The 25,694-nt window shown below is 52.6% G+C and overlaps 1 protein-coding gene across 2 annotated transcripts in view; it reads left to right on the top strand.

Annotated features, from left to right (window-relative positions):
• LOC137424069 (single-stranded DNA-binding protein 2-like) overlaps positions 1-25,694 on the top strand; it is a 219,290-nt gene that overhangs the window by 175,963 nt on the left and 17,633 nt on the right. The gene's annotated exons all lie outside the window — the stretch shown is intronic.

Raw genomic sequence — 25,694 nt, 5'->3', positions numbered from 1 at the left:
ATTTTCCTTTTTATTCCTTGGCAAAAAGCAAGTATGTTCATCACTCCGGTTTGTGTGTTTGTCTGTCCGCTCGCTTATACTTGCCTACTGGTCACAATTTTAAACTGATCTTCACGAAACCTCACCAAATGGTATAGTTGGTGGTCCGACAGAATCTTGTTTATTTTTGAGGTGGTGGGTGGTTCGTGTGCAGCCACCCGGCTGCTGGTTGCATCGTTTTTCTGTGGGCGCGTCTGCCGCTGACGCAGTGCCTCTCTATAACCAGTTATCTGGTACTCATTTTGCCGACCTCGGAAGGATGAGGCTGAGTCAACCCCACCTGGCGTTAAATCAACGTCCTATTTGAATAGGATTTTCATATCAGTGAACAGAATTCAACCACCAACTATTTTTGAGATAAACATAGGCCAAAAGGTCAACATAGGCCAAAGGTCAACCACTTTTTTCAAATTTCTAAAATCCTCAATTTTCATCCAATTGACTTGAAATTTGAATAGGATTTACATATCAGCTAACTGAATTCAACCACCAACTATTTTTAGATCAACATATGCCAAAAGGTCAACATAGGCCAAAGATTAACAATCTTTTCAAATTTCTAAAATCCTCAATTTTCATCTGATTGACTTGAAATTTGAATAGGATTTTCATATCAGTGAACAGAATTCAACCACCAACTATTTTTTGAGATAAACATAGGCCAAAAGGTCAACATAGACCAAAGGTCAACCACTTTTTTCTAAATTTCTAAAATCCTCAATTTTCATCCAATTGACTTGAAATTTGAATAGGATTTACATATCAGCTAACTGAATTTAAAAAACCAACTATTTTTTCGATCAACATACGCCAAAAGGTCAACATAGGCCAAAGATTAACAATATTTTCAAATTTCTAAAATCCTCAATTTTCATCTGATTGACTTGAAATTTGAATAGAATTTTCATATTAGTGAACTGAATTCAAACACCAACTATTTTTGAGATAAACATAAGCCAAAAGGTCAACATAGGCCAAAGGTCGACCACTTTTTTTCAAATTTCTAAAATCTTCAATTTTCATCCAATTGACTTGAAATTTGAATAGGATTTTCATATCTGCTAACTGAATTCAACCACCAACTACATTTGAGATCAACATCGGCCAAAAGGTCAACATAGGCCAAATTTATAAAATTGTGAATTTTCATTCGATTAACTTAAAATTTGAAGACGATTTGCGTATCAGGTCACTGAATTCAACCACCAATTACTTTTGAGGTTAAAAGGATGCTCTACTGAGTGCCATTCTACTTTGTTCTCTTTTGCCAAGTGTCGCTCTATGAGTGATTTTTCATTTATTATTATTTTTTGTTCAGCATGCTCTTTACAACATCCACAAGTATCCTGGTTTTATACTTATAAAATACTAATTTAATTTATTTTTTATTTTTCTTAGATGTTGAACATGTTGGCTTCAAAAGTATATTGTTGGTTGCCTGTAATATCCGAAGAAAGTCATTCACATGGATATGAACCATACAAGCCACATGATGAATTTCTTTACAGTGTAGAAGCTGCTGAACCAAACATAAAGTACACTCAAAGATAGCAAGCAGTGTAACCTGGTGCCAAGGAACCTCCAAGAAAAACAGATCGTTGGCGACCAATAGTCCACGTGGGAATTTGTAATTTGTTCAGATTGCCGGTGTAAGCTCGCCTATTCTCCGTGAAGGACGCCATGGGATCTCTAACGTCCACCAACTAATGCTGGCAGACGGGACACCCAGTTGAACGTCCATCCGAGGGATGACACACACACATTGACGCCTCCTCCTCCGTGCAAAGCACCAGGATGACAGGTCATAGCTGGGCCGACATTTGAATCCAGGTTTGACAGCTCAGAGGGGAGTGTGCATATCTCTCGGTAGGCTATGCTTCCACCCCAAAAGTATATTACAGTATTTGTATCCTGTTATTCTCACACTTTTTTATGGGAAATGATTTTAAATGGTGAGCACTGAGATGCTGCAATTGATTTATCGATCCAGTCAATGCATATTTGTTTTACCAGGATACAATTATGGATTCCGCAAACTAGTTGCACCATCACTTATCTGCAGTTAAACCCCTCGTGGTGTGACCATGTTGAATAGGGATACCGCAGCACCCAATGGTCAACTCTTTTCACAGGCTTCCCATGGAGTTTTCAATTTCTGTAAGCGATTGCTACCAAACAAGACAGCCGTCATAATGTCCCTTCCAAAAAAAAGGCACATTCTGTGATGCAAACCCCTGTCTGAAATGCATCATGGTGTCAGTTTGTACTCAGATCCTACTCTGTCTGGCACTGAACCTATCTTAGACATGCAACTACATAGATTAGCACTGATGGATTGATCAATCAGTCTATGAATTGTATTATCAATACTTGTTCACCTATCCCTTTGTTCCTTCTTATACTTCTTTTTATTTGAGTACATCCATCAAATAAACAATTGTACTTTTGTTCGTTTATACTACTTTAATTTTACATGTTGAAATATACTGCACATAAAGCAAAAAAGGATCTATTCTTATAGAACTACAGTGGACTCTCACCAGTTCAAAGAAATACATTCTAGAGATGATGTGATTTGGCCAAAAAAAGAGAGAGTTATTTATTTAATTATTTTATTGTTTTGTCTTGCATAGTTTGTTATGCATATGGAGCATAGTTTGTTATACTAAACATCCATGCATGCTGCAATACCCATGGCGACATGACCAATTGGAATAAAAGAACTGTTTAAATGCAGTGTAAAGGCTGCTGTGAGTAATTATTATGCAGTTCAACACCACAATCATTGGGGCAAAGGATCGCTTCACATGCACAGTTGCACACAGTACATATCAAGTCCAATACAGTACACTACTTGATGTGATTGAGCTTTATAGTGCTTCAGACGCATTACAAAACTAGAACGACTCTCGTAGAGCACATAGTTTCACCTCACGCGTTCATTCTGAACAAAAATTACATCATTAACATGCTATTATTATGGCGCACAAGGTGCTGAGGGTGCTGCAGCACCCCCCGCTTTTTCTGTATTATTTAACTGCAATGGCAATTTCCACCTGTCAGTTATATCATTAGATATATTAGATATAAATGAGATATAAATCATTAGATATAAATTATCCTGTCTGTTTAGTTCAATGGGGTACAGATACAGCATATAGTATGACATTGTAATATACACTGTATGTATGCCACTGACCTTCAGCACCCCCAACTCAAAATGCTTTCCAGCGTCCCTGGCCCACAGCTATCATGCCCCATATACCCATATCATCCATGCACCCTATTATGTCACATAGGTTATTGGCATGTATTGTTGTACGTCATAAATTTAATTATGTTCTCACATCGGGTCATAGATTAGATATATGAGGTTTCAGATATTTTGGATAAAGATTTCAATTCAACCAATTATGGCTGGACTACCACTTCACCGTTGACATCATCATTATCACCCTAAATACCCCATGGGAAGTTGATGACATATGCCAAGTTTCAATTTTTTTCGTTGAGTGGTTTCAGAGAAAATGACGTCCATTTTTTCCTTTGATCTAATATGGCTGCCATACCAAGTGACCTATGACATCAGAGTTAGTAATAAAATATTCTCCATGGAGAGTCTCTCCTATGTTGAAAGTTTTGCATAATTCTGACAAGCGGTTGCAGAGAACCATTTTAAAGCGAAAATATATAAATGTGGACACACACACACACAGACAGGGGCATTGCAACATGCAACAGTCTTGAACCACCTTCAAGGTGAGACGAACAACATGATTACCCTTCAATACTTGTCTGGCCCAAAACGAAACTCATGCTGTGATGCTGTGGCCGACAGGCCGCCATCTCCGGCTTTCACCCCTGTGGACTCTCTCCATTCCCTCCAGGTTGCATACACCCTTCTATCAACCATGTCCTGGTGAAATTCCCAAAGTCACTGCCCACCTACACTCCTTTGTCCTCCCACTTTTAGAAGAAGAAAGAAGAAAGTGGTAAAAATATGGTAAAAGCCCACTCGTGAAAGTGGCAAAAGCCAATGGTAAAATAAATACCATGACAAAAAAGCCTGTAACATTAGTCATGACGTTGGTCGGTTAAATAATTAAATCACTTTCGCATCTGGCGAAAGTTGATGTCCACTTCTCTCTTTTTGCGCCCCCCACTTGTTCGGTGAGAAGCTTAAATGGTCTTCTGTGAAATGTAAAACTTACAGCACTGCAAATCTTGAACCGTGGTGTAAATCTAATACTGCATTGCGAGGTTCATTCTGAACCGTGGTGTAAAGCTAATACTGCATTGCGAAGTTCATTCTGAACCGTGGTGTAAAGCTTATACTGCATTGCGAAGTTCATTCTGAACCATGGTGTAAAGCTTATACTGCATTGCGAGGTTCATTCTGAACCATGGTGTAAAGCTTATACTGCATTGCGAAGTTCATTCTGAACCATGGTGTAAAGCTTATACTGCATTGCGAGGTTCATTCTGAACCATGGTGTAAAGCTTATACTGCATTGCGAGGTTCATTCTGAACCATGGTGTAAAGCTTATACTGCATTGCGAAGTTCATTCTGAACCGTGGTGTAAAGCTAATACCGCATTGCGAGGTTCATTCTGAACCGTGGTGTAAAGCTTATACTGCATTGCGAGGTTCATTCTGAACCATGGTGTAAAGCTTAGACTGCATTGCGAAGTTCATTCTGAACCATGGTGTAAAGCTTATACTGCATTGCTAGGTTCATTCTGAACCATGGTGTAAAGCTTATACTGCATTGCGAGGTTCATTCTGAACCATGGTGTAAAGCTTATACTGCATTGCGAGGTTCATTCTGAACCGTGGTGTAAATCTAATACCACATTGCGAGATTCATTCTGAACCATGGTGTAAAGCTAATACTGCATTGCTAAGTTCATTCTGAACTATGGTGTAAAGCTTATACTGCATTGCGAGGTTCATTCTGAACCATGGTGTAAAGCTAATACTGCATTGCTAAGTTCATTCTGAACCATGGTGTAAAGCTTATACTGCATTGCGAGGTTCATTCTCAACCGTGGTGTAAAGCTTATACTGCATTGCGAAGTTCATTCTGAACCGTGGTGTAAAGCTTATACTGCATTGCGAGGTTCATTCTGAACCATGGTGTAAAGCTTATACTGCATTACGAGGTTCATTCTGAACCATGGTGTAAAGCTTATACTGCATTGCGAAGTTCATTCTGAACCATGGTGTAAAGCTTATACTGCATTGCGAGGTTCATTCTGAACCATGGTGTAAAGCTTATACTGCATTGCGAGGTTCATTATGAACCATGGAGTAAAGCTTATACTGCATTGCGAGGTTCATTCTGAACCGTGGTGTAAATCTAATACCACATTGCGAGGTTCATTCTGAACCATGGTGTAAAGCTAATACTGCATTGCTAAGTTCATTCTGAACCATGGTGTAAAGCTTATACTGCATTGCGAGGTTCATTCTGAACCATGGTGTAAAGCTAATACTGCATTGCGAGGTTCATTCTGAACCCTGGTGTAAAGCTAATACTGCATTGCGAGGTTCATTCTGAACCATGGTGTAAAGCTAATACTGCATTGCGAGGTTCATTCTGAACCATGGTGTAAAGCTTATACTGCATTGCGAGGTTCATTCTGAACCATGGTGTAAAGCTAATACTGTAGCGGCTACCGCTGGGTTTTCACAATCGTCTTGCACCTATCAAGGACGCGGAGCAATCACCATGCCGGGCTCGTCCAGGACGCCCGGGCAGGCTCGCCCTCAACTTGCCAGGCCGCAGCCAGGACGCTGGGCCACGCCCCCTCTCGCCTTTCCTGGGCAAACGCTCCGGGATAATATGTATATATATTGCTGCCCGATAAACGGGCTTTTCAGAGTGCCTGAATGTTTGGTTTGATTAAAGCAACTCGGATGAATTCCAGCTTTTTGTCGCGTCCATTCTTCCGATCGACGTGGGAGCCCCAGCTCCTTCATTGGTGACCTACCGACATGGACACGGCAGTCGCCCTTAAACTGCCTACCTTCTGGGAGGCTCATGCGGTGGTTTGGTTCGCACAGGCGGATTCCCTGTTCGCCCTGCGAGGCATCACGGCCGACGACACCCGCTTCCACCATGTGGTAGCAGCGCTCGGTTCGGCCATCGCGGCCCGCGCCCTTAGCCTCCTCGAGAGCCCGCCAGCCGCTGACAAATACGGCGCGATTAAGAAGCTTCTCCTCGACGCTTTCGCCCTCCCATCGGCGGAACGCGCATGGCGCCTGCTCGACCTGCCCGAGCTCGGCAACACGCGCCCTTCCGAGCGAATGGACTACATGCTTTCACTGCTCGGCGAGCACTCTCCAGCATTCCTGTTCCGGGAGCTGTTCCTCCGTCAGCTGCCTAACCCGGTACGCCTCGCCCTGGCAAGCACGACGATCACAGATCCCCGGGCCCTTGCCAGAGAAGCCGACAAGATCTCCGCCGCAGGACAGCGCATCGCAGCGGCGACATGGGACCCACCGCCGTCCGACGCAACACCCATGGCGCCCGAGCACCCGGCACGGTCGACGACCGAACTGCCGACGCAATTGGCGGCCGCTACACCGAGCCGACCACCTCCAGCACGACGACTGGGGCCTCCACCTGACCAAGCGTGGTGTTACTATCATGCCAGGTTCGGACAGAAGGCCCGGACATGCCGACCCCCGTGCACCTTCGGCAGGCCGGGAAACAGCCGGGCCGGCGTTCATTACCAGCCATGAGCGCCGGCCACAAGGGCAACTTACTGTTCATCACGGATAAAGCGTCCGGACTGCGCTTCCTTTGCGACACTGGCGCCCAACTGAGCGTCATACCTGCCTCTGACCAGGACAGGCAACCCACGGTTTGCGGCCCCTCCTTGGTTGCGGCCAACGGATCGACCATCCGCACCTTCGGCCCGCGCAACGTCACCCTCTGCTTCGGCAGCCAACGCTTTGCTTGGACGTTTGTAACCGCAAACGTGCCCATGGCTCTGCTAGGCGCCGACTTCCTCTGCGCACACAGACTGCTGGTGGACGTCCAACGGCGTCGTTTAATCAACGCCAAAACCTTCAGCTCCCTGGTATGCACATTGAGCAGCTCCGCGCCGACCGAGCTGGCATGCGCCGTCCGGGCGGCGAACGAGTTTGCTCGCCTGCTCACGGAGTTCCCGGCCCTCACGCGGCCGACGTTTTCGGCCGTCACAGTACGGCATGGGATCGAGCACCACATACCAACCACGGGCCCGCCGGTCTACGCCAGGGCCCGCCGCCTCGACCCAGCCAAGCTCGCCGTGGCGAAGGCCGAATTCGACGCGTTGGAGCACCTCGGCATCGTGCGGCGCTCCGATAGCGTGTGGGCCTCGCCACTGCACATCGTGCCAAAGCCGGGGGGTGGATGGCGCCCGTGTGGCGACTACCGCTGTCTCAATGACGCTACCGTGCCCGACAGGTACCCGATCCCGCATATCCAAGACTTCTCCGCCCGTCTGGCGGGACGGGTCATTTTTTCGAAAATTGATCTCATACGGGGATATCACCAGGTACCTGTCAGGGCGGCCGACATCCCTAAAACGGCAGTCATCATGCCGTTCGGCTTATTCGAATTCTTGCGGATGCCGTTTGGTCTCAAGAACGCGGCTCAGGCGTTCCAGCGCTTGACGGACGGCATGCTGCGTGACCTGCCGTTCCTTTTCGTTTACCTGGACGACATCCTCGTCGCCAGCACGTCCCGGGCCAAGCACCTCCTCCACCTCCGAACACTGTTCGGGCGCCTCAGCGAGCACGGCCTCATCGTCAACCGGGCCAAATGCCACTTCGGCACGACGGCCGTTGATTTTTTGGGCCACCACATCACCAAGAACGGGGCCATGCCGCTGCCAACCAAGGTCGAGGCCATCACCACGTTCCCGCATCCCCGCACCATAAAGGCCCTGCAGGAATTCCTGGGAATGGTGAATTTTTATCACCGCTTCGTGCCCCGCGCTGCTCAACTCATGCGGCCCCTCTACGAAGCCCTCCGGGGCAAGCCGGCCAAGCACGACATCGCCTGGTCCGCAGCAATGGATGCGGCCTTCCAAAGCTCAAAGCGGGCCCTCGCCGACGCAACACTGCTCGCTCACCCGGTGCTCAACGCTCCCATCGCCCTCACCACGGATGCCTCCGACTACGCGGTGGGCGCCGTACATGAGCAATGGGTGAACGGGGTTTGGCAGCCACTCGCTTTTTTCAGCCGGCAGCTCCGGCCGAACGAGCTCAAATACAGCACGTTTGACCGGGAGCTCCTCGGTCTACACCTGGCCGTCCGCCATTTCCGCCACCTCCTGGAGGGCCGACCTTTCACGGCGTTCGTCGACCACAAGCCGTTGGTTTATGCCATGGCCAAGGTCACGGAGCCGTGGTCGGCCCGCCAACAGCGCCACCTCTCCGCCGTGTCGGAGTTTACCACGGACATCCGGCACGTCGCCGGCAAAAACAACGCCGTGGCCGACTGTCTTTCCTGGGTCAGCGCGAACGCGGCCACCTGGGCGTGGACTTTGCGCTTATGGCGGCGGACCAAACCACCGACACCACGGTGCAAGCCCTCCGGGTGGCGGACACGGGCCTCCGCCTGGCCAACATCCCCTTCGCGGACACTGTCCTGCTCTGCGACGTCTCCCAAGGCCAGCCTCGCCCCATCGTGCCCGTCACCTGGCAACGCCGCATCTTCGCCTCCCTCCACGGCCTTTCCCACCCGGGCCGGAAAGCTTCCCAGAAGCTGGTGTCGGCGCGATTCGTCTGGCACAGCCTTCGTCGGGACATCCGCGATTGGACCAGCACCTGCACGGCCTGCCAAAGGGCCAAGGTCCACCGACACACCCAGGCCCCGCTGGCACCTTTCACCGTGCCCAAACGACGTTTCGACCACGTCAATGTGGATCTGGTGGGCCCCCTCCCCCCGTCACGGGGGTTCACACACCTGCTCACCATGGTGAACAGGACCACCAGGTGGCCGGAGGCCGTTCCCCTCGTCTCCACCACCACCGCCGACGTGGCGCAGGCTTTCATCGCCACCTGGGTCGCCCGCTTCGGCGCACCGGCAGACATCTCGTCAGACTGCGGACCACAGTTCACCTCCGAGCTGTGGGGCGCGGTCGCCCGCAACCTGGGGGTCAAGCTCCACCGTACTACGGCCTACCACCCCCAAGCAAACGGGTTGTGCGAGCGATTCCACCGCTCCATGAAGGCCGCGCTCATGGCCGGCCTTCAAGACGGCGGTTGGGCCGACCGGCTGCCGTGGGTCCTTTTGGGCCTCCGCACGGCCCCCAAGGAGGACCTCCAGGCATCCACCGCCGAGCTTGTCTATGGCCAGGCGCTAAGCGTCCCGGGCGAATTCGTGCCCGATGCTACCAGTCCCTGGTCCGCAGCTCACCAGCGCTCGGACCTCCAGGAGGCCGCCCGACGGTTTGCCCCCGTGCCAACATCCCACCACGGTGACCCCCAGTCCTACGTCCCCCCAGCACTTCGCACAGCGGAGTATGTTTTTGTGCATCACGACGCACATCGGGGGCCACTCCGGCCGCCGTATGACGGGCCCATCCGGGTGCTGCGACGGGACGACAAGTCCTTCGTCATCGACATCGGCGGCAGATCGGACCGGATTGCGGTGGACCGCCTCAAGCCGGCGCACGTGGACGTCGACCACCCACCACGGGTGGCCCTTCCGCCACGGCGAGGCCGCCCCCCATCCACGGTGCCCCCCACTCGACCGCCCACCACCACACCGGACCCCCTCCCACGACCCACCAGGGGTCGCTTCGGCCGGGTCATCAGGACCCCCCTCAAAATTGACCCTGCCGGTGCAAGTCGATTCTGGGGGGACGTGTGTAGCGGCTACCGCTGGGTTTTCACAATCGCCTTGCACCTATCAAGGACGCGGAGCAATCACCATGCCGGGCTTGTCCAGGACGCCCGGGCAGGCCCGCGCTCAACTTGCCAGGCCTCGGTCGGGACGCTGGGCCACGCCCCCTCTCGCCTTTCCTGGGCAAACGCTCCGGGATAATATGTATATATATTGCTGCCCGATAAACGGGCTTTTCAGAGTGCCTGAGTGTTTGGTTTGATTAAAGCAACTCGGATGAATTCCAGCTTTTTGTCGCGTCCATTCTTCCGATCGACGTGGGAGCCCCAGCTCCTTCAATACCACATTGCTAGGTTTATTCTGAACCATGGTGTAAAGCTAATACCACATTGCGAGGTTCATTCTGAACCGTGGTGTAAAGCTAATACTGCATTGCAAGGTTCATTCTGAACCATGGTGTAAAGCTAATACTGCATTGCGAGGTTCATTCTGAACCATGGTGTAAAGCTAATACTGCATTGCGAGGTTCATTCTGAACCGTGGTGCAAAGCTAATACTGCATTGCGAGGTTCATTCTGAACCGTGGTGTAAAGCTAATACTGCATTGCGAGGTTCATTCTGAACCATGGTGTAAAGCTAATACTGCATTGCGAAGGTTCATTCTGAACCGTGGTGTAAAGCTAATACTGCATTGCGAGGTTCATTCTGAACCATCGTGTAAAGCTAATACTGCATTGCGAGGTTCATTCTGAACCATGGTGTAAAGCTAATACTGCATTGCGAGGTTCATTCTGAACCATGGTGTAAAGCTAATACTGCATTGCGAGGTTCATTCTGAACCATGGTGTAAAGCTAATACTGCATTGCGAAGTTCATTCTGAACCGTGGTGTTAAGCTAATACTGCATTGCGAGGTTCATTCTGAACCGTGGTGTAAAGCTAATACTGCATTGCAAGGTTCATTCTGAACCGTGGTGTAAAGCTAATACTGCATTGCGAGGTTCATTCTTAACCATGGTGTAAAGCTAATACTGCATTGCGAGGTTCATTCTGAACCATGGTGTAAAGCTAATACTGCATTGCGAGGTTCATTCTGAACCATGGTGTAAAGCTTATACTGCATTGCGAGGTTCATTCTTAACCATGGTGTAAAGCTAATACTGCATTGCGAGGTTCATTCTGAACCGTGGTGTAAAGCTAATACTGCATTGCGAAGTTCATTCTGAACCGTGGTGTAAAGCTAGTACTGCATTGCGAGGTTCATTCTGAACCATGGTGTAAAGCTAATACTGCATTGCGAAGTTCATTCTGAACCATGGTGTAATGCTAATACTGCATTGCGAGGTTCATTCTGAACCGTGGTGTAAAGCTAATACTGCATTGCGAGGTTCATTCTGAACCGTGGTGTAAAGCTAATACTGCATTGCGAGGTTCATTCTGAACCGTGGTGTAAAGCTAATACTGCATTGCGAGGTTCATTCTGAACCGTGGTGTAAAGCTAATACTGCATTGCGAGGTTCATTCTGAACCGTGGTGTAAAGCTAATACTGCATTGCGAGGTTCATTCTGAACCGTGGTGTAAAGCTAATACTGCATTGCGAGGTTCATTCTGAACCGTGGTGTAAAGCTAATACTGCATTGCGAGGTTCATTCTGAACCGTGGTGTAAAGCTAATACTGCATTGTGAGGTTCATTCTGAACCATGGTGTAAAGCTAATACTGCATTGCGAGGTTCATTCTGAACCATGGTGTAAAGCTAATACTGCATTGCGAGGTTCATTCTGAACCGTGGTGTAAAGCTGATACTGCATTGCGAGGTTCATTCTGAACCATGGTGTAAAGCTGATACTGCATTGCGAGGTTCATTCTGAACCATGGTGTAAAGCTAATACTGCATTGCGAGGTTCATTCTGAACCATGGTGTAAAGCTGATACTGCATTGCGAAGTTCATTCTGAACCATGGTATAAAGCTTATACTGCATTGCGAGGTTCATTCTGAACCGTGGTGTAAAGCTAATACTGCATTGCGAGGTTCATTCTGAACGGTGGTGTAAAGCTAATACTGCATTGCGAGGTTCATTCTGAACCATGGTGTAAAGCTTATACTGCATTGCGAGGTTCATTCTGAACCATGGTGTAAAGCTTATACTGCATTGCGAGGTTCATTCTGAACCGTGGTGTAAAGCTAATACTGCATTGCGAAGTTCATTGTGAACCGTGGTGTAAAGCTAATACTGCATTGCGAGGTTCATTCTGAACCATGGTGTAAATCTAATACCGCATTGCGAGGTTCATTCTGAACCATGGCGTAAAGCTAATACTGCATTGCGAGGTTCATTCTGAACCGTGGTGTAAAGCTTATACTGCATTGCGAGGTTCATTCGGAACCATGGTGTAGAGCTTATACTGCATTGCGAGGTTCATTCTGAACCATGGTGTAAAGCTAATACTGCATTGCGAGGTTCATTCTGAACCGTGGTGTAAAGCTAATACTGCATTGCGAGGTTCATTCTTAACCATGGTGTAAAGCTAATACTGCATTGCGAGGTTCATTCTGAACGGTGGTGTAAAGCTAATACTGCATTGCGAGGTTCATTCTGAACCATGGTGTTGTAGCAGCTATGCTCCAAAGTAAATCGAAAGAATGGACGCGACAAAAAGCTGGAATTCGTCCGAGTTTCTTTATTGTGTCAAATCAACTCGGGTACTCTCCAAAAGCCCGTTTATCGGGCAGCAATATATATACACATTATCCCGGAGCGTTTGCCCGGGAAAGGCGAGAGGGGGCGTGCCCGGGCGTCCTAGACGAGGCCTGGCAAGTCGAGAGCGGGCATGCCCGGGCGTGCCCGGGCGTCCCGGACGAGGCCTGGCAAGTCGAGAGCGGGCATGCCCGGGCATCCTGGGCGAGCCCGGCATGGTGATCGCTCCGCGTCCTCAGTAGGTGCAAGGCGATTGTGTATACCCAGCGGTAGCCGCTACACACGTCCCCCCAGAATCGACTTGCACTGGCAGGGTCAATTTAAGGGGGGTCCTGATGACCCGGCCGAAGCGACCCCTGGCGGGTCGTCATGGGGGGGGGGGGTCCAGTGTGGTGGTGGGCGGTCGAGTGGGGGGCACCATGGATGGGGGGCGGCCTCGCCGTGGCGGAAGGGCCAACCGTGGCGGTTGGTCGATGTCCACGTGCGCCGGCTTGAGGCGGTCCACCGCAATCCGGTCCGACCTCCCGCCGATGTCGATGACGAACGACTTGTCGTCCCGTCGCAGGACCCGGAAGGGCCCGTCGTACGGTGGCCGGAATGGCCCCCGATGTGTGTCATGACGCACAAAAACGTACTCCGCTGAGCGAAGCGCTGGGGGGACGTAGGACTGGGGGTCACCGTGGTGGGACGTTGGCACGGGGGCAAACCGTCGGGCGGTCTCCTGGAGGTCCGAGCGCTGGTGAGCTGCGGACCAGGGACTGGTAGCGTCGGGCACGAATTCGCCCGGGACGCATAGCACCTGGCCGTAGACAAGCTCGGCGGTGGACGCCCGGAGGTCCTCCTTGGGGGCCGTGCGGAGGCCCAACAGGACCCACGGCAGCCGGTCGGCCCAACCGCCGTCCTGAAGGCCGGCCATGAGCGCGGCCTTCATGGAGCGGTGGAATCGCTCGCACAACCCGTTGGCTTGGGGGTGGTAGGCCGTAGTACAGTGGAGCTTGACCCCCAGGTTGCGGGCAACCGTGCCCCACAGCTCGGAGGTGAACTGCGGTCCGCGGTCCAACGAGATGTCCGCCGGTGCGCCGAAGCGGGTGACCCAGGTGGCGATGAAAGCCTACGCCACGTCGGCGGTGGTGGTGGAGACGAGGGGAATGGCCTCCAGCCACCTGGTGGTCCTGTCCACCATGGTGAGCAGGTGTGTGAAACCCTGTGATGGGGGGAGGGGGCCCACCAGGTCCACGTTGACGTGGTTGAAACGTCGTTCGGGCACGGTGAAAGGTGCCAGCGGGGCCTGGGTGTGTCGATGGACCTTGGCCTGTTGGCAGGCTGTGCAGTTGCTGGTCCAATCGCGGACGTCCCTTCGAAGGCCGTGCCAGACGAATCGCGCCGACACCAGCTTCTGGGAAGCTTCCCGGCCCGGGTGGGAAAGGCCGTGGAGGGAGGAGAAGATGCGGCGTTGCCAGGTAACGGGCACGATGGGGCGAGGCTGGCCTTGGGAGACGTCGCAGAGCAGGACAGTGTCCGCGAAGGGGATGTCGGCCAGGCGGAGGCCCGTGTCCGCCGCCCGGAGGGCTTGCACCGTGGTGTCGGTGGTTTGGTCCGCCGCCATAAGCGCGAAGTCCACGCCGAGGTGGACCGCGTTCGCGCTGGCCCGAGAAAGACAGTCGGCCACGGCGTTGTCTTTGCCGGCGACGTGCCGGATGTCCGTGGTAAACTCCGACACGGCGGAGAGGTGGCGCTGTTGGCGGTCCGACCATTGCTCCATGACCTTGGCCATTGCGTAAACCAACGGCTTGTGGTCGACGAACGCCGTGAAGGGTCGGCCCTCCAGGAGGTGGCGGAAATGGCGAACGGCCAGGTGTAGACCGAGGAGCTCACGGTCAAACGTGCTATATTTGAGCTCGTTCGGCCGGAGTTGCCGGCTGAAAAAAGCGAGTGGCTGCCAAACCCCGTTCACCCATTGCTCATGTACGGCGCCCACCGCGTAGTTGGAGGCATCCGTGGTGAGGGCGATGGGAGCGTTGAGCACCGGGTGAGCGAGCAGTGTTGCGTCGGCGAGCACCCGCTTTGAGCTTTTAAAGGCCGCGTCCATTGCTGCGGACCAGACCACGTCGTGCTTGGCCGGCTTGCCCCAGAGGGCTTCGTAGAGGGGCCGCATGAGTTGAGCAGCGCGGGGCACGAAGCGGTGATAGAAATTCACCATTCCCAGGAATTCCTGCAGGGCCTTTATGGAGCGGGGACGCGGAAACGTGGTGATGGCCTCGACCTTGGTTGGCAGCGGCACGGCCCCGTTCTTGGTGATGTGGTGGCCCAAAAAATCAACGGCCGTCATGCCGAAGTGGCATTTGGCCGGGTTGACGATGAGGCCGTGCTCGCTGAGGCACCCGAACAGTGTTCGGAGGTGGAGGAGGTGCTCGGCCCGGGACGTGCTGGCGACGAGGATGTCGTCCAGGTAAACAAAGAGAACGGCAGGTTGCGCAGCACGCCGTCCATCAAGCGCTGGAACGCCTGAGCCGCGTTCTTGAGGCCAAACGGCATTCGCAGGAATTCGAATAAGCCGAACGGCGTGATGACGGCCGTTTTTGGGACGTCGGCCGCCCTGACAGGTACCTGGCGATATCCCCGTATTAAATCGATCTTTGAAAAAATGACCCGTCCTGCCAAACGGGCGGAGAAGTCTTGGATGTGCGGGATCGGATACCTGTCGGGGGTGGTAGCGTCGTTAAGGCGGCCGTAGTCGCCACATGGGCGCCAGCCGCCCCCTGGTTTTGGGACGATGTGTAGTGGCGAAGCCCATGCACTATCGGAGCACCGCACGATGCCGAGGTGTTCCAAAGCGTCGAACTCGGCTTTGGCCACGGTGAGCTTGGCTGGGTCAAGGCGGCGGGCTCTGGCATAGACCGGCTGGCCCGTGGTTGGTATGTGGTGCTCGATCCCATGTCGTACTGCGACGGCCGAAAACGTCGGCCGCATGAGGGCCGGGAACTCCGTGAGCAGGCGAGCAAACTCGTTCGCCGCCGGGAGGGCGCATGCCAGCTCGGTCGGAGCAGAGCTGCTCAATGTGCATGCCAGGGAGCTGAAGGTCTCGGCGTTGATGAGGCGACGCCGTTGGACGTCCACCAGCAGTCCGTGTGCGCAGAGGAAGTCGGCGCCTAGCAGAGCCATGGGCACGCTTGCGGTTACAAAAGTCCAATTAAAGCGTTGGCCGCCGAAGCAGAGGGTGACGTTGCGCGGGCCGAAGGTGCGGATGGCCGATCCATTGGCCGCAACCAAGGAGGGGCCGCAAACCGCGGACTGCCTGTCCTGATCGGAAACGGGTATGACGCTCAGTTGGGTGCCGGTGTCACACAGGAAGCGCCGTCCGGACGCTTTGTCCGTGATGGAGAGTAAGTTGCCCGTGTGGCCGGCGCTCATGGCTGGTAATGAACGCCGGCCCGGCCGTTTCCCGGCTTGCTGAAGGTGCACGGGAGTCAGTATGTCCAGGCCTTCTGTCCGAACCTGGCATGATAATAACACCACGCCTGGTCAGGTGGAGGCTCCGGTCGTCGTGCTGGAGGTGGTCGGCTTGGCATAGCGGCCGCCAATTGCGTCGGCAGTTCGGTCGTCGACCGTGCCGGGTGCTCGGGCGCCATGGGCATTGCTTCGGACGGCGGTGGGCTCCAGGTCGCTGCTCCAATGCGTTGGCCTGCCGCGGAGATCTTGTCGGCTTCCCTGGCGAGGGCGCGGGGATCCGTGATCGTCATGCTTGCCAGGGCGAGGCGTACCGGGCTAGGCAGCTGACGGAGGAACAGCTCCCGGAACAGGAATGCCGGAGAGTGCTCGCCAAGCAGTGAAAGCATGTAGTCCATTCGCTCGGACGGCGCGTGTCGCCGAGCTCGGGCAGGTCGAGCAGGCGCCGTGCACGTTCCGCTGATGAGAGGGCGAAAGCGTCGAGGAGGAGCTTTTTAATCGCATCGTATTTGTCAGCGGCTGGCGGGCGCTCGAGGAGGCTCAGGGCATGGGCCGCGGTGGCTGAGCCGAGTGCTGCTACCACATGGTGGAAGCGGGTGTCGTCGGCCGTGATGCCTCGCAGGGCGAACAGGGAGTCCGCCTGGGTGAACCAAACCGCCGCGTGAGCCTCCCAGAAGGTAGGCAGTTTGAGGGCAACTGCCGTCTCCATGTCGGTAGGTCACCAATGAAGGAGCTGTGCTCCAACTCGAATCGAAAGAATGGATGCGACAAAAAGCTGGAATTCATCCGAGTTTCTTTATTGCATCAAATCAACTCGGGTAAACTGAAAAGCCCGTTTATCGGGCAGCAATATATATACACATTATCCCGGAGCGTTTGCCCGGGAAAGGCGAGAGGGGGCGTGCCCGGGCGTCCTGGACGAGGCCTGGCAAGTCGAGAGCGGGCATGCCCGGGCATCCCGGACGAGGCCTGGCAAGTCGAGAGCGGGCATGCCCGGGCGTCCTGGGCGAGCCCGGCATGGTGATCGCTCCGCGTCCTCGGTAGGTGCAAGGCGATTGTGTATACCCAGCGGTAGCCACTACAGTGTAAAGCGTTCTTGTTCTTGAGTTATTGAGGCCAAACGGCATTCGCAGGAATTTGAATAAGCCGAACGGCGTGATGACGGCCGTTTTTGGGATGTCGGCCGCCCTGACAGGTACCTGGCGATATCCCCGTATTAAATCGATCTTTGAAAAAATGACCCGTCCTGCCAAACGGGCGGAGAAGTCTTGGATGTGCGGGATCGGATACCTGTCGGGGGTGGTAGCGTCGTTAAGGCGGCGGTAGTCGCCACATAGGCGCCAGCCGCCCCCTGGTTTTGGGACGATGTGTAGTGGCGAAGCCCATGCGCTATCGGAGCGCCGCACGATGCCGAGGTGTTCCAAAGCATCGAACTCGGCTTTGGCCACACGCGGTAGGCCTAAGAAGAGGGAGGAGCATGAGGGTCGAGGAGTGGCCACGCAAGGCAGCGCGTCAGAAGGCGATGACGGTAAGGAGCAACAGCCAACCAGGGCTCTGAGGGCATGGCGTGATAGGGCATGGCACGAGGCGTCTAGCAAGTGCTGGAAGGTTCGCTGGGCAGGGCTATATAAGCCTTTGCACAAAGCCCTTTGTTACATATTTATGTGAATGTATGGGGATTACCATTCAGGTCTTTGCTTATCCGTGTGTAGTATATTAAGGGTTGTTGTGATTGGAGGGTCAGGAGCCCTTCTGAACCAGTGGCCGGAAACGGAAGTGGCCGGAAACGGAAGAGGAAAAGACACGAGGAAAAAGAAGAAGGTTTTCGTCTTCCTCGCCCCGCTCCGAAAGAAGGTGGAAGCGACCTTGCGCGGCGTGGACAAAGCGGCGTTCCGAAACCGAAACCCGTCTGGCGAGAGGAGTTACCTGGACGTGTAACTACCTTTTGACACGTCAAGTCCCCGTGAGTTCGTACACGGAACCAAGCGTCCGGCACAGTTTGCCCCGTCTACAAGGACGCGTACGGGTCGCACGTTGGGCCGTGCGCGCGTTGCAAACCGGGCTTGGTTTGGCCCCGTTTACAAGGACGCGTACGGGTCGCACGTTGGGCCGTGCACGCGTTGCAAACCGCGCTTGGTTTGGCCCCGTCTACAAGGACGCGTACGGGTCGCACGTTGGGCCGTGCGCGCGTTGCAAACCGCGCTTGGTTTGGCCCCGTCTACAAGGACGCGTACGGGTCGCACTTCGGGGCCTCGCGCGCGTTGGAAGCCGCGCTGGGTTTTGCCCCGTGGCTTGGCAAGGAGGTGTGCGCTGCAGCAGCTGTCCCCGGTACGAGACGGCACGTTTGGAGCACGTCCGCCCGGGGTTCGTTCAAGCGCCCGTGTGCGGAGAAGAGAGACATTGGGAGAGACATTGACCACGGAGGGAGTCAGGAGTGGGGCTCACATGAGGAATATATAAGATGGCCATCTTAGAGTTTGTGTAGATGAGTTTACATCTTTGTAATATTGATTGTGCATTGTTGATGGTTGTTGATTGCTCAGGGAATATATTATTGATTATTCCGGATCCTTGGTGTGGGGTTTCTTCTTGACCGGAATTCCTATTGATTGCGTTACGAAAGCGTATAAACCATATATCTTTCTGGCGGGGTCCCTCCCACGGTCCGGGGGTCACCCAGACCAGGTAGTTACCGGGAGGACCACGTAACAGAATTGGGGGCTCGTCCAAATTACGATTTGCGGTTTCGCAATTGGGTCTACGTCCGGGATTTAAAATTGTATAAAATAATAAAATAATAATTTTTATTAATTAAAATTTATTAATTAATTATTAATTGGTAAATTTTCTTTTTTGTGAGAAATTGGGGTAAAATCTTGGGTGAAGGTTAACAGGTGCTAACGATAGGCACCATGGCGTTTGTGGCACAGAACTTTGGGGTAACACCGAGTGAGGCACAGTTCCGAGCGTTGCTAAAGTCGGACCTCTTGAAATTGGCCAAACATTTTAACTTGGAGGTCCGAACTAATTTGAGGAAGGCAGAGTTGCAGGCCACGGTGATACAATCTATGGTGGGATTAGGAACATGGGACGAGTTAGCCTGGGAGTGGCTACCCGAAGAACCAGAAGACGTTGAGCTCCGGAAACTGGAGTTGCAATTACGGAGCCAGGAACAGATTAAAGAAGAAGAAAGGAAAGCAGAAAAGGAAAGAGCAGAAGAAGAAAGGAAAGCAGAAAAGGAAAGAGCAGAAGAAGAAAGGAAAGCAGAAGAGAGGAGAGAAGAGAAACAAGCAGAGGAAAGGAGAGTGGAACGAGAACTCCAGGAACGGATTAAAGAAGAAGAAAGGAAAGCAGAAAAGGAAAGAGCAGAAGAAGAAAGGAAAGCACAAGCAGAGGAAAGGAGAGTGGAACGAGAACTCCAGGAAAGGTTAGAAGACAAAAAAGCAGAGGAAAGGAGAGCTGCAAGGGACCTCGAAGCAGAGGAGAGAAAAGCGGAAAGGGAATTAAAGGAACGGGACATGGAGCTTCAGCAAGAAATCAAATTCAAGGAGCTGGAGTTAATGAGAGAACGGGGAGAGGCACCACCCTTGCTGACGGGGTCGACACCTAACCAGAAAACCTGGGATGTGGGCAGACATGTGAGGCTGGTTCCACCGTTCAGTGAAAAAGAAGTCGCGAAATTTTTCCCACACTTTGAGAAAGTGGCTCGACAATTAAACTGGCCAGAGGAGGCCTGGACCATACTCGTGCAAAGTGTGCTGGTGGGGAAAGCTCAGGAAATTTATTCGGCGCTACCAATGGACCAATGTGCAGATTATGAGGTACTGAAGAAGCACATCCTCAAGGCCTATGAGTTGGTTCCGGAAGCTTACAGGCAAAAATTCAGGAATGCCAGGAAGAGGGAGAGTGAGACCCATGTGGAGTTTGCCAGAGTGAAAGAAAACATGTTTGATCGGTGGTGTGAGTCAAAAGGAGTCGGGAAAGACTTCGAGGCATTGCGGGACTTGATCCTGGTGGAGGAATTCCAGCAGTGTGTCCACGAGGACATCAAAGTGTACCTGCAGGAAAAGAAAGTACCAAAGTTGTGGGACGCAGCCACCATGGCAGATGATTATGCCTTAACCCACCGAATAGGGGTCCACGAACCTAACTCCTCGCCTAGATCTCCGCAGGGGAGGTGGGGAACAGCAGGTGCGGAGAACGACCATACATGGCGGCGGCCTCGAGATGATTATGGGGACAACTATGATACCCCACCGGTTCGAAATCAGAGGGATGCGGGCCCAAGACAAACTTATAGTTCGGGGGGCCCGAGGCAGACCCCGAGTTTTCCCTCCGGACCTACTTGCGCGTTTTGCAAGAAACCTGGACACTTGATGTCCAGTTGTTACCTCATGAAAAGGGACAACCCAGAGCGGAGTCCGACTATTACAACTCCGAATGCGATGGCTAGCGTAAGAAATCGCCATCAAAAGGGTTACCAACCATTTATTTCAGAGGGGTTTGTGTCACTGGATGGAGCCTCGACTAACCGGAGACCGGTTAGGATATTGAGGGACACAGGGGCCCATCAATCTTTAATGCTTGAAGGCATTTTGCCATGGTCCGAGGAGACGGCAACGGGGGATAGTGTGCGTTTACAGGGGATCGGGGGCGGTGTTAGTGCTCCCCTTCAGGTCATCCAGTTGGAGTCCGATTTGGTGTCAGGACCGGTCACCGTCGGTTTACAAGCCACGCTTCCTGTAGAGGGTGTATCTGTGGTTATCGGGAATGATTTGGCCGGGGGTCAAGTTTATGGTAACCAGAGGGTTGGTAAAGAGCCCAGCAGGGAAAATAACACCACACCAACTCGGGATGGCGACAAAAGTGCCAAGTTATTTGTAGGGGGACTGAACTTCAAAACAGAGGAAGAAGTTCTGACCTCTGTCTTCAACAGATATGGGCCGCTGGTGGAAGTGCGGTTGGTAAGAGACTGGGAAACGCAACAGTCCAGAGGGTTCGGCTTTGTCACGTTTGCCAGCACAAAAGACGCCAGAGAGGCAGAGAAGAATTGGAATGGCAAGGATTTGGAGGGTCGGACCATAACAGTAGGGAAGGCATTTCGTAGGCGTCGAGAGGTCTACAGGAGAGGACAACTGGGCGGTAGTTTTGGTGGTGGCCGCAATCAATATTATTATGGAGGCTCCCTGAGTTACAGCAGCTCCCGAAGGAAGGATTGTCAAAGTAGTGGCCGAGAAGGAGACCGCTATTCATGGGACTACAGGGACAAGTGGTCCCACCATAATTATTAGGGAAGTTCTGAAAAGTTGAAGCACTGAAGGCGGCGGAGCCGCCGAGCCAAGATTCCTACACGAATTAACCGTGAACGCCGTTCCTAAAGGCGTCCATGTAGTGAACTTTCATGCACGGACTAACCGTGAACTCCACGTTCCTCAAGGCGCCCATGTAGAGAACTTTCCTGCACGGACTAACCGTGAACTCCGCGTTCCTAAAGGCATCCATGTAGTGAATACTCGGCTTGGCCTCCCGGAAAAAGTGCTATCGAGTTGCCTAACTTTGGATCTTTGATCAACCCCTTAACCTTCATTCCCAAGAAACTGACGGTCAAAGTCAGAGGGTCATGAGAGGGAGTTTGATTTGGCAGGGACAATGTCGTTGTTGGTACTTAGTCCAGAGGGAGTAATCTGGAGGGTTGAGGGATCTGGTTTGTTTCTCCAAATTGGCCGGCAAAGAAAGTTTTCGCTGGGTTCAAACTTTCTTTCTTGAAGGGGGGGAGTGTTACATATTTATGTGAATGTATGGGGATTACCATTCAGGTCTTTGCTTATCCGTGTGTAGTATATTAAGGGTTGTTGTGATTGGAGGGTCAGGAGCCCTTCTGAACCAGTGGCCGGAAACGGAAGTGGCCGGAAACGGAAGAGGAAAAGACACGAGGAAAAAGAAGAAGGTTTTCGTCTTCCTCGCCCCGCTCCGAAAGAAGGTGGAAGCGACCTTGCGCGGCGTGGACAAAGCGGCGTTCCGAAACCGAAACCCGTCTGGCGAGAGGAGTTACCTGGACGTGTAACTACCTTTTGACACGTCAAGTCCCCGTGAGTTCGTACACGGAACCAAGCGTCCGGCACAGTTTGCCCCGTCTACAAGGACGCGTACGGGTCGCACGTTGGGCCGTGCGCGCGTTGCAAACCGCGCTTGGTTTGGCCCCGTCTACAAGGACGCGTATGGGTCACACGTTGGGCCGTGCGCGCGTTGCAAACCGCGCTTGGTTTGGCCCCGTCTACAAGGACGCGTACGGGTCGCACGTTGGGCCGTGCGCGCATTGCAAACCGCGCTTGGTTTGGCCCCGTCTACAAGGACGCGTACGGGTCGCACTTCGGGGCCTCGCGCGCGTTGGAAGCCGCGCTGGGTTTTGCCCCGTGGCTTGGCAAGGAGGTGTGCGCTGCAGCAGCTGTCCCCGGTACGAGACGGCACGTTTGGAGCACGTCCGCCCGGGGTTCGTTCAAGCGCCCGTGTGCGGAGAAGAGAGACATTGGGAGAGACATTGACCACGGAGGGAGTCAGGAGTGGGGCTCACGTGAGGAATATATAAGATGGCCATCTTAGAGTTTGTGTAGATGAGTTTACATCTTTGTAATATTGATTGTGCATTGTTGATGGTTGTTGATTGCTCAGGGAATATATTATTGATTATTCCGGATCCTTGGTGTGGGGTTTCTTCTTGACCGGAATTCCTATTGATTGCGTTACGAAAGCGTATAAACCATATATCTTTCTGGCGGGGTCCCTCCCACGGTCCGGGGGTCACCCAGACCAGGTAGTTACCGGGAGGACCACGTAACACCTTGAACAGGACTTGATGAGGACTTGCTACCGGAGAACTGATGAGAACTTATGAGGAGGATTTGTCGGAGGACTGGAAGGAGTTGCATTGAATTGGAAAGTGCATTGTTAGCGCCGATTCGCTTATTACGTACACGGCCGCAGCTGCCAGTGTAATCGCCAAAGCCAGCCCTACCGTTTGCCCTGTAATAATCCCGTGTGCGCCAACGACACGCGGTGAGCTCCTGGCCGCTGTATTCATCTTCTTCATGGTGCAAGTTGGGGACCGGAGGGAGAGCTGCCCGGACGCCATCCCTGGACCATCAACCTGTTCGTCTGCAACCCCATGTGAGTGTGTCTGAGTGTGAACAGGCCCGTTTGTCCAGGGAATAACTTAAGACTGTACTTAAGGACTGCACTGTGTTTTCTTCTTCTGATTATTGTACAAAGTGTAAATAAATCTTGTTATTCCTTTTCTTCCAAATTGGACCGTTTCTGTGATTTCCATCATTGGGTAAGCGTGGCACGAACCGCTTGGATCGGGGTTTAGTCATTGCTAACGGCTCGGGTCACGGGTTCGCTACCGCTCGGCGTATCCACCAACACCCGTGATTCGGGTGGGGCTTGTTTTCTCGTTTCTGGGCAGCGCGAGTACTTAGGTATTAGTGATTAGTCCTACGACCCTACTTCGCGCTGTCCGGGAAGGACGTCATAGGTCCCGGGTCCCGTCGGCTAGTCAAAGACAAGGGGACTAATCCCCCCTTGGTAAGGGGAAAAGGCCGGCGCTGATATCCGCAACAATATTATCCCCGATTAGTGCACATCGGATTTTTATGTGAAAAAATAAAAAATATTTTTTCACATAAAACGGCTTTTTTGTGTGCAAAAAAATTATTTTGCTATTTTCGGAGAAAAAAAATATTTCGCCCTTTTTCGGGAAAAATACAATAAAATGCCCTTTTTGGTCGAAAATGTCTGGCAACGCTAAAACAAATTATGGAATTTTTCGAAATTTTAAACTGCGATCGAAATTTTTAACTGTGATCGATCTCAAAAACAAAACGTTGCGTCCACTTGCGTGCGTTGCGTCCCCAGCGTGTACAGCAGTGAGGCGGTGTACTACAGTGAGAGAGTGTACACAAAGTGTGAACAAGTCTCCTATCAAGATGAGTGCTGCTCTTCGTGACAAGTGGCTGAAGGAATTCAACGCTGGCGGCGATGGGGCCACCTTCAAGTACGTGTCGAGTGACACGGCTTTCTGTCGAGCTTGTGAAAAGACTTTCCGGGCGAAGCAGAAGTCTGAGCTGGCCCAACATGTCCGAGGAGACCGCCACAAGAGCAACTTGGCCTTGAAGAAGAAGAAGAGGATGGTCACGCAAGCCACCATGGAGGACTTTGGTGATGGAAAGAGGCACAAGTGCAACGTCGTGGCTCAGGAGCTGTGCCAGGCCATGCTGGCCGCTGGCATCCCATGGTCGAAATTGGAAAACCCTGCCCACCGGTCGTTCCTGGAGAAGCACATCACTCTCCAGATCCCCGATGAAAGCTGGATTCGAAAGCACTACCTCGACAAGTGCTATGACGAGGCCTTGGCGGGGATCCGTGCCGACCTCGGACAGCAGCCCATCTGGCTGTCCGTCGACGAGACGACCGATTCGGCAGGTCGATATGTGGCCAACATCATCGCGGGACGCTTGTCCAAGGAGGGGTACTTTCGTCCCCACCTCGTCCAGTGCATGTTTCTGGAGAAGACCAACTCTGGGGAGATCGTGCGCGCAGTCAATGACACGCTGCGCTATCTTTGGCCTGATTTCAGGCCGGAGTGCCTCAAGGTCCTCGTCAGTGACGCCGCGGCCTATATGATCAAGGCCGGCCATGCCCTGAAGGAACTCTTCCCGGACTTGCTGCATGTGACTTGCGTTGCCCACGTGCTCCACCGTGTCTGCGAGACAGTCCCAGAAATGTTCAAGGACGTCAACGACCTGATTGCCACGACGAAGAAGGTGTTCGTCAAAGCCCCGTCACATGTTGTCCTTTGGAAGGAGCAGCAGCCCAATCTTTCTCTCCCCCCGGAGCCCATTCTGACTCGGTGGGGGACGTGGATCGACGCCGCGGTGTTTTACGCCGAGCACTTCGAGGCCGTCAAGGACATTGTGGACCAGCTGAACGATGACGACGCGATGGCAATCCAGAGTGCCAAGGACCTGTTCGGAAAGGCGGACATCAAGCTCAGTTTGGTCTTCTTAAATGCCCACGTGTCGTTCATCCCGAAGATCCTTAAGCAGCTGGAGGAGGCCGGCATGGAGCTGGCCAAGGCCTTCCAACTCCTTGATCAGGCCAAGGAGGAGCTCGAAAATATCCGAGGCTGCCGTAAGGAGATCCTGCTCACCAAGTTCAAGGCGGTGCTGCAGCGCAATCCCGACATTGGTGTGCTGAGGACAGTGGCTTTGATCCTGGATGGAGATCAGCACCGATCTGAGGTTGGTGTGCCGGCTTGAGTCAAGCTTGCCGACATCCCCCTCTTGAGGTACTGCCCCATCGTCAGCGTCGACGTGAAAGGGTCCTTCTCCATCGACAGAAACGTCCTCACCGACCGCCGACACCGCCTCACCAAGGAGAACATTACCAAGATAATGATTTCAAACACCTACTTTAATCGTTCCTAAAAGGGTCTTGTCAATTTCTTCTAGTCCTCTACTTATCAAACAATGCGGTTGCAATAAAGGTACCTGAACGTCATTTTTTACCTGTTTACTAGCCCAGAGTGCTTAATGTTGTGCAGGAAAAAGCTTACCATTTTTTGTTCTTTTTTTGACTGATTTCTGAAAAACTTGGTAATAATAAAAAA

Source organism: Myxine glutinosa, chromosome 1 (assembly GCF_964187855.1).
Source record: "Myxine glutinosa chromosome 1, kmMyxGlut1.1, whole genome shotgun sequence".
In the NCBI taxonomy this organism is placed as follows: Eukaryota; Metazoa; Chordata; class Myxini; order Myxiniformes; family Myxinidae; genus Myxine; species Myxine glutinosa.
The sequence above is the reverse complement of the archived record's forward strand: the minus strand, read 5'-3'. Positions and strand labels throughout refer to the sequence as shown.